Raw genomic sequence first — 8,966 nt, 5'->3', positions numbered from 1 at the left:
AACCACTGTTTGATATTTTAAACTACCAATGGTCGATAAACCGAAGGGACCCTTGAGGTTATGTGGGGTCAACAATAACGCATTTATTAATTTATTTAAAATATTGTAAGATGGGTTATATATATATATGTTGTTTTGCGTTCATGCAATATGAAAAGAGAAGTGGTGGGCTCCGTGTAATTTATTTAAAAACATAAATATGTTATATGTATGACCCTTTTGGGTTGTCACTAGAACTGTGAGCTATTGAGGGTTGGGTTTCATATTTATTTATTATTTATGAATATTTACATAGAGGGGATATACTTTGGTCCATAAGTGTTAAGTTTATATGTTATTTAAATGATTTTCATATTTATATATAGATTAATAATTGGATAATATTTATATAATCCATTAATATATAAACAAAAACATATATATTTATATATCTTAAATAAAACAATATATGAAAATATATGAAATTGTGTGTGGGGTCAGAAAGAAGTTAGCATGTTGGCTAGTTGGAGAAAGAGGCCAAAAAGCTTGTTTACTTCCAATAAGGAACCAAGGAAATCCTAAAGAGAAGAGTGAGAATCACAAGGAATAGGTAAAAATATGGAAGTACAAGAAAATACAAGTACTTTTGACAGGAAAATTAGTTATAGATTTTGAAATATAGTTACAACATTGAGGAAAGTAGGTAGAATTGGAATTTTCTCGGTATGGAGAATTTGACGAAAATTATGCAAACTTAAAAAGACCGTAAGTTACAGCTCACAAATAAGAATTGGGCATATAACAAATAATTAGAATGACAATTTCAGGATGATTATAACTTCCTACCCAAAAATTTGAATTGAAGGTTAAATTTTTGGAAAATTTTGAAGAAAATCTACAAGAGTCTTCACATGTTAAAATGTCATAATAGGTTACAATATTTCAAAGGTCATATATTTTAGCCTGGGGATTGGAATAACACAAGTAGATAGTCAATACAAAGAAATTGACGAAGAGGACAACCTGGAAAATCTAGAATTCTTAAGTCAATGATCAATTTGAACAAAATATTTAGGAAACACTATAAGTAAATTTTCAGGGAAAATTTCCTAGTAACATATAGGAGTCAAAAATATGCCCAAGGACCTTAGAGTGAAGAGGAAGTAGTTAGGGTTACAAACATAAGCATGAATGATGTTAAAAAAACTAATGATCATGTAGTGGACCAACCTAAGGGTAGGGATTTGGAAGAAACAATCAAAAATCTCAAATTGGAATTTCTCAACTATAAAGATGACAATGAGAAGCTGATAAAAGATAAACAACATATTAGAAACCAAATATTTAAGAGTTTAAACAAAATTTAGAGTGAATTGACATAGAAAACTGAGTCCAGATTAGCTTATGAGCAAAGTGCATGGTTTATGATGAGAGGTATCGGAAGGTCAAGTCACTCCAAAATTGTTTCTTATCAACACTATCACTCAGCTAGGAAAACAAGTAAAAGGGATTATTTTACTATCGAATCTGATAATATCCATATTTTTTCAACACTTAGAGAAGTTAGAAGAAGAGCAGAAAAGCAAAGCTAAGAAAAATTAAGGCCCCCATATTTAATGGCGAAAATAAGAAAAGGGAAGACGAAAATACCTGGTTGCTAGAGATGAGGAAATATCTTTAATTGTTACACTATTCTTCGAATTTAGGGTCTAGAATTATCATATATCACTTGAATGGAAAGTTGAATCTCTGGTGGAAATATCTTTAATTGTTACACTATTTCTCAATACCTCTGCCTCTGATCACTACCCCATCACTCTAACTTTGGAAACCCACTGTCCTCTTGGCCCTATTCCATTTAAATACAACCCTCTTTGGAATCAGATTCCTGTAGCCAGAGAAATTGTTTAGATGACCTGGAGCCAGCATGTGGAAAGTTCGCCATGCTTTATTTGGGAAACCAAATTAAAAAGAACCAAGCAGATTTTAAAAGATTGGGCCAAAGATAATTATCAGGAGCCAGAGGAGATCAAAAAGAAAGTCAAGAATGAATTAGAAGGTGTGCAGTCAAGGATCGAAGAGCATGGATTATCGCAGCAAAATAAGGAGCAAGAAAGTGTATTATACGCACAACTGAGTCACATTAATAGGGAGGAAGAAACCAAGTGGCATTTAAAATCTAGACAATTATGGCTTCAAGGAGGAGACAAAAATACAGGCTACTTCCACAAACAGGCGACTGCTCAAAAGCTCAGGAACGATGTAAACACAATCCTGGACAGCGAAGGAAATCGGCACAGCACTCAAGAAACCATAAGGAAGGCTTCCTCCAAGCACTACAGGGACCTCCTAACTGAAATCAAAGGGGCAGAAGACTATTCCGACTTGCTCCAGCATCTGCCCAAAGGAGTCAGTAAGGAGATGAACGACAACCTTAGCAAGGAAATTAAAGAAGAGGAAATTAAAAGAGCAATCTGGAGTCTACACCTTGATAAGGCGCTTGGGCCTGACGGATTCCCCATCTGTTTTTTCAGGGAGTTCTAGACTCTGATAAAAAAGGACCTGACAAAGATGATTCGATGGGCACAAAGAAAAGGGAAAATAGGAGGATTCACCAATTCCACCTTTCTTGCCCTCATACCTAAGGAAAATCGGTGCTCTTCCTTTTCCAGATTCCGACCCATTTCCCTCTGCAATTCCTCCTACAAAATTCTATCCAAAATCTTAGCTACGAGACTCAAACCCCTCCTTCCCTCCATGATTTTTGAAATTCAAGGAGGTTTCCTGCCCAACAAACATATCACTGATTCCATTCTCCTTGTCTAAGAAGCCATCCACTCGAGTTTATCCAGGAAAGAGAAAGGATTTGTTCTAAAACTCAATATGGCGAATGCCTTCGATAGAGTAAGGCATTCCTTCCTTATTGTTGTCATAAAAAAGATGGGCTTCGAATCTCCCTTCATTAATATTATTGTAGCTTGTATCTCTAGGCCATGGATCTCCCCCCTGATCAACGGTAGGCCAGGTGAAGCATTCCAATCTTCCCGAGGTCTCAGACAGGGTTGTCTCCTCTCTCCCTACCTCTTCATCCTCATGGCAGAATCCTTCAATCAAGCTTTCGACCACAATCAGAGAGTGGGCCTTATAACTGGTATCAAATTCGGGAATGGAGCAAAAAACATTAATCACTCACAGTTTGCTGATGCTACCTTATTAATTGGGGGAGCCTCCAACATAATGGCAAGGCAATTCAAGAAACTCCTTGACCAATCTATGGGGTACTCTGGAGGCTTGGTCAATCAGCTCAAAAGCTGTATATATGAATGGAACACTTCAAATCAGGTTATCCATAGCATTGCAAACATATTTGGTGTCACATGCAAGCTGGAATGGACCCACTTTTCCTATCTGGGCATGCCAATGAGCTTGGGCCCTTTGAAGGCTAAAACTTGGAACAGAATCATTGACAAGGTAAAGAGAAAAGTGCAGCAATGGGGAACTCAGATTTTTGTCTTTTTACATCCTTTGCAGCTTCTGGAAGTGTGTAGGAACTCGGTTTGACTGGTTTTTTACCTTTATCCTTCGGTTGTTTGCCTATTTCTATCGATCTTGTATCCCAACCCTAGAGCATCTAGTGGCTTGGCACTTCGAGCCTTCCGTGGGAATTTTGGTTTGTCCAATCAACTCTTTGGTTGTTTTCTGCACTTGTCTAGTGGTTGATAAAACCTTTTGTTGCGTGCTTTGAGCAAACCACTTGTTGAGCGTTTGGCTTTCACTTCACTTTGTTTTGGGCTTAGATCACATAGTTCATTCGAGTCTTTGCGAGCTTTTGGACAGATTGTATTGGTGTTTCGGATTTGGTTCTACTTGCATTGAGTGAATTTGTTTGTTTACTTGTGTGATCATCTCTCAAACTTGTCTATATGCATTATGCCATTTTACAAAGAAAGAAAAACAAATGATCTTGTTGCATTACATTAGTTAGCATTTTGCATTGTTATTAGCAATTAGTCACTTTTAAAAAGAAAAGAAAAAAATTTCATTTCTTGTTATTAGTTGCATTAGGATCTTTGTTGATTGCTTAGTGATCATTTTGTTTGTGTAAAGATCTCAACTCTCCTGTAGATAGCATTCATTGAACGAAATGATTTATTTTGGCATATAGTTTGCATGCAGGAAATCTTTGAGAGATCACATACGGTAGGACCTAAAAACTGAAACATAATTGAAGATAAATTGTAAAATGAACTCAATGAACCTAACAACGCATTGGAACTTAACGCAAAAATTCTAGAGGTCTAGGCTAGAGACGTGTTCCGGCGTCGTAAAGCCTGGTAGCTTATCGTCGAGTGGTTGGGTGATTCCTCCACGGTGAAACGATAAGTGCCAGTACGGATTGTGCTCCCACGTACCGTCGAGTATATATTGGGAGACCCCTATAGGCTTAAAACCTTTTATCCATAGGAAGCCGAGTCTGCCGCCTTACAAGTCGTAATGCACTGAACACAACATTCGGGAAGATTGACTGCCGTACGGGAAGTCCTTGGTTTTCATCTGATTGCCAAGGTGTATAAGCAGTTTTACGGATTGTTTGGTAAACCTCTTGCCTAGTTCTCCAGAGTAGTCACTTTTGATCCTTTTCGGACTCCTTAAAAGAAAAGGTGCCAGTGAGCGTCTTGTCATTTCGTGCTCATTAAATATTCGAAGGAGACTAGAGTCATCTTTTTGTCCTTTTCTCGACTCTTAAAACATGAAAATGTCAAGTTCAGTGTCTTAAAATTTATTTGGCCACGATAACATATTACCCGGTTAGATTTTGTTTGCGTTAGTCTGAGTAGGGTTTTGTCTCGTTAGATTCCCTAGGGTTTTGTGAAGTCCCATCCTGGCGGAATTACCAATTTTGTCTTCCAAGATACCGGTTGTGAGTGAAACTCTTTCTATTGTTCCAAGTATACAACCGCTCAATTCTCGTGCTCCAGGCGACGAGACTTACCAGTTTCATTGGAACCCTGTTTGGGAACCTTCTGAAAATGGTATCCCTTTTTGGGAATACACTTCTCCTCGGGTTCCACCACCACCATTTCCTTCCGACATGGAAGACACATCCCCTACTACAACTGACGAATCCGGTGCGCCAGGTGGCGAAATTCCCACCGCAACGGAATCTACACCTGTTAGTAGAACTCCTGCTACTGGGGGACTACCTCCTCGCTATAGAGCAATAAGCAATGTTATGTCGTCTCCTTTCCCGGGTTCTATCTGGTCACAACTCACTTTTTCCAACACGGAGCCTTTGACTCCACAAAGTCGCAGTACAATTGTTACCTCAGTCACAACCCCTCCAACGGTATCTGTGGCTTCTTCGACTCCCATTTTTAGTCGACCTTCGGCCTCTTTATTCGGAGTCTTTGATCCCACATCGAATGTCCCACCTGAAGGCCAATACGATCAGTATCTACCACCTCTCGGGACCTGGACGGGTCTACCGGCTATTGAAATTTCAGTCCCGTTGTCAATTGATTGGGGTTCCACCTTTTATCATGGTGGCCAAGCATTGTATGCGCAACCCGAAAAACCACCTCAGCAAAACCTACAAGGACAATCCTTTCAAGGAAACCCTTTTGCCTCTGGTGGCCCATTTTTCACCTCTCATACTCAACCTACTGGTAATCCAGGTCAACATTCTGTTCAACAAGCTCAACCTGGTATCCAGCAAGGTTCTCCTACTGGACAAACTGGTCAATCATTTGTTAACCCAAATCAACCCAATGTCTAGTATGCTCAAATATCTGGACAAGCTGCCCAACCCCTTGGTCAGCCCACTGTCCAGTACAATCAACCTTCTGGACAAGCTGCTCAACCACTTGGTCAGCCCACTGTCCAGTATACTCAACCTTCTGGGCAAGCCGGTCAGCCTCAAACACAATTAGGCCAACCAACTGCCCAGCCCACTCAGCCATCTTGTCTGTTAGGACAACCTTCAGCTGTACAACAACAAATCCAATCCCAGCAGGTAGGCCAACCTCAGTATCAGAAGGTACAACCTTCCGGGCAGGTAATCCAACCTCAGTATCAGCAAGGTTATCCTTCTGGCCAGATAGCCCAACCTACAGGACAGCCTACTGGCGCTGCTCAATCCGGTCCTTGGCCCCAAGCGGGATCCCAAAACCCATCTGGTCTTCAAATGCAGGCTGGAGCTCAATCCCAAACATTTTATCAAACTCAGGCTGGTTCTCAAACTCAATCAGGGGTCCCGCCACCGTATGGTTACCAACAACCTCAAGGGCAACCTTTGTTTGCCCCATACCAGAATTACCAACAACTGCAGGCGAATCCTTTGCAGAATTATCAACAACCATATGGCGCTTCTGCAGGATCGTTTGGTAATCCATGGAACGCTGGGGGGCAGATGTACTCTCTTATGGATGGCTGCGACCATACCACATACATCATGTACTTAAGCTATCAGTTGTATCTCTCGATGCAGATTATCCGCGGCGGCTACATATGTTCTTGTAAAGCATTTCACCCCTCTCTCTCTCTCTCGGGCCTCATGCTTTAGGGGGCATCTGTTACACAGTAATTTGTCACCGTTGGTCACCGTCCCTGTTACCCCTTTCCCGCACGGTGGAGGACTCATTCCGGGACCTATGAGCAGTGACATAACTTAAAAACACTTGCATTATGTTCTCCTCAGTATGGACTTCATTTGCCCTGAAGAATCATATAAGCCCTCAAATTAAAATCTTCTGAACTATTTTGAGCCTACAAAGGGATCAAATTTCTAAGGTGCATGCTTTTCTTTTACATCCATCTTAACTCTAGATTTAGTGAGCATAGAGGGGGATTTAATTTCTTGATGATAATGTTAGAGTTTGTTCTATTTGTAGAGTTTGTGAAATCTTACAAAGACCCGGGATTTCACACGAGTGAGAGAGACAATTTTCTTGATGTGGTTTATAAACATGTATATGCATCTCCTTGATAGGGATGAGTAAGTGGAGGGATATGGAGATGAGTATGAGATTGTTTTGTGTGAGAAATCCATCACAACTTGCTAGATTTCTCACTCTACAATGTTTCTATGTGCTTGAGTTTGCGCTAAAAGGAAATCTAACACATGTTAGGTTTTCTTTTACATTGAAATGTTGTTAATCTAGCACACATTAGACTTATTTAGTCCTAAAATTTTGTTACGTTCTTGTGTTTGTGCTAGAAGGAAATATAGCATGTGTTAGATTTCTTTCAAATTTAGATGTGTTTGTGTTTCTGTTGGAAGAAAATTTAACGCAAGCTAGATTTCTTAGACTCTACAATGTTGTTGTTGGCAACGTGCTTGTACTTGTGGTAGACATAAATGTAGCACTTGCTAGATTTCTCAATTTACAATGTTTCTATGTGCTCAAGTTTGCGCTAAAAAGAAATCTAACACATGTTAGATTTTATTTTACATTGCAATGTTGTTAATTTAGCACACATTAGACTTATTTAGTCCTACAATGTTGTTATGTTCTTGTGTTTTTGCTTGAGGGTAATATAACATGTGTTATATTTCTTTCAAATTAGAATGTGCTTATTTGTGTTGAAAGAAAATTTAAAACAGTTTATAATTCTTATACACTACAATGTTGTTGCTGGCAACTTGCTTGTATTTGTGGTATACATAAATCTAACACTTGCTAGATTTCTCATTCTACAATGTTTCTATGTGCATGAGTTTGCGCTAAAATGAAATCTAACACATGTTAGATTTTCTTTTACATTGCAATGTTGTTAATCTAGCACACATTAGACTTATTTAGTCCGACAATGTTGTTATGTACTTGTGGTTGTGATAGAAGGAAATATAACACGTGTTAGATTTCTTTCAAATTTAAATGTGCTTGTGTTTGTGTTGGAAACAAATTTAACACAAGCTAGATTTCTTATACTCTACAATGTTGTTGTTAGCAACGTGCTTGTATTTGTGGTAGACATAAATCTAGCACTTGCTAAATTTCTCACTCTACAATGTTTCTATGTGCTTGAGTTTTCTTTAAAAGGAAATCTAACACATGTTAGATTTTCTTTTACATTGCAATATTGTTAATCTAGCACATGCTAGACTTATTTAGTCCTACAATGTTGTTATGTATTTCTGTTTGGGCTAGAAGGAAATATAGCATGTGTTAGATTTATTTCAAATTTAAATGTGCTTGTGTTTGTGTTGGAAGAAAAATTAAACAAGCTAGATTTCTTATACTCTACAATGTTGTTGTTGGCAACGTGCTTGTATTTGTGGTAGACATAAATCTAGCACTTGCTAGATTTCTCAATCTACAATGTTTCTATGTGCTTGAGTTTGTGCCAAAAGGAAATGTAACACATGTTAGATTTTCTTTTACATTGCAATGTTGTTAATCTAGCACAAATTAGACCTATTTAGTCCTAAAATGTTGTTATGTTCTTGTGTTTGTGCTAGAAGGAAATATGACATGTGTTAGATTTCTTTCAAATTTAAATGTGCTTGTGTTTGTGTTGGAAGAAAATTTTACACAAGCCAGATTTCTTATACTCTACAATGTTGTTGTTGGAAACGTGCTTGTATTTGTGGTAGACATAAATCTAGCACTTGCTATATTTCTCAATCTACTATGTTTCTATGTCCTTGAGTTTGCACTAAAAGGAAATCTAACACATGTTAGATTTTCTTTTACATTGCAATGTTGTTAATCTAGCACACATTAAACTTATTAAGTACTACAATGTTGTTATGTTCTTGGGTTTGTGCTCGAAATATAACATGTGTTAGATTTGTTTCAAATTTAAATTTGCTTGTGTTTGTGTTGAATAAAATTTAACACAAGCCACATTTCTTATACTCTACAATGTTTTTGTTGGCAACGTGCTTGTATTTGTGGTAGAGATAAATTTAGCACTTGCTAGATTTGTCACTCTATAATGTTTCTATGTGCTTGAATTTGTACTAAAAGTAAATCTAACACATG

The sequence above is a fragment of the Pinus tabuliformis genome, chromosome 2_1 (assembly GCF_031772625.1).
Source record: "Pinus tabuliformis cultivar Carrire ecotype Pingquan chromosome 2_1, CPIR1, whole genome shotgun sequence".
Lineage (NCBI taxonomy): Eukaryota > Viridiplantae > Streptophyta > Pinopsida > Pinales > Pinaceae > Pinus > Pinus tabuliformis.
This window is presented reverse-complemented; position numbering follows the sequence as displayed.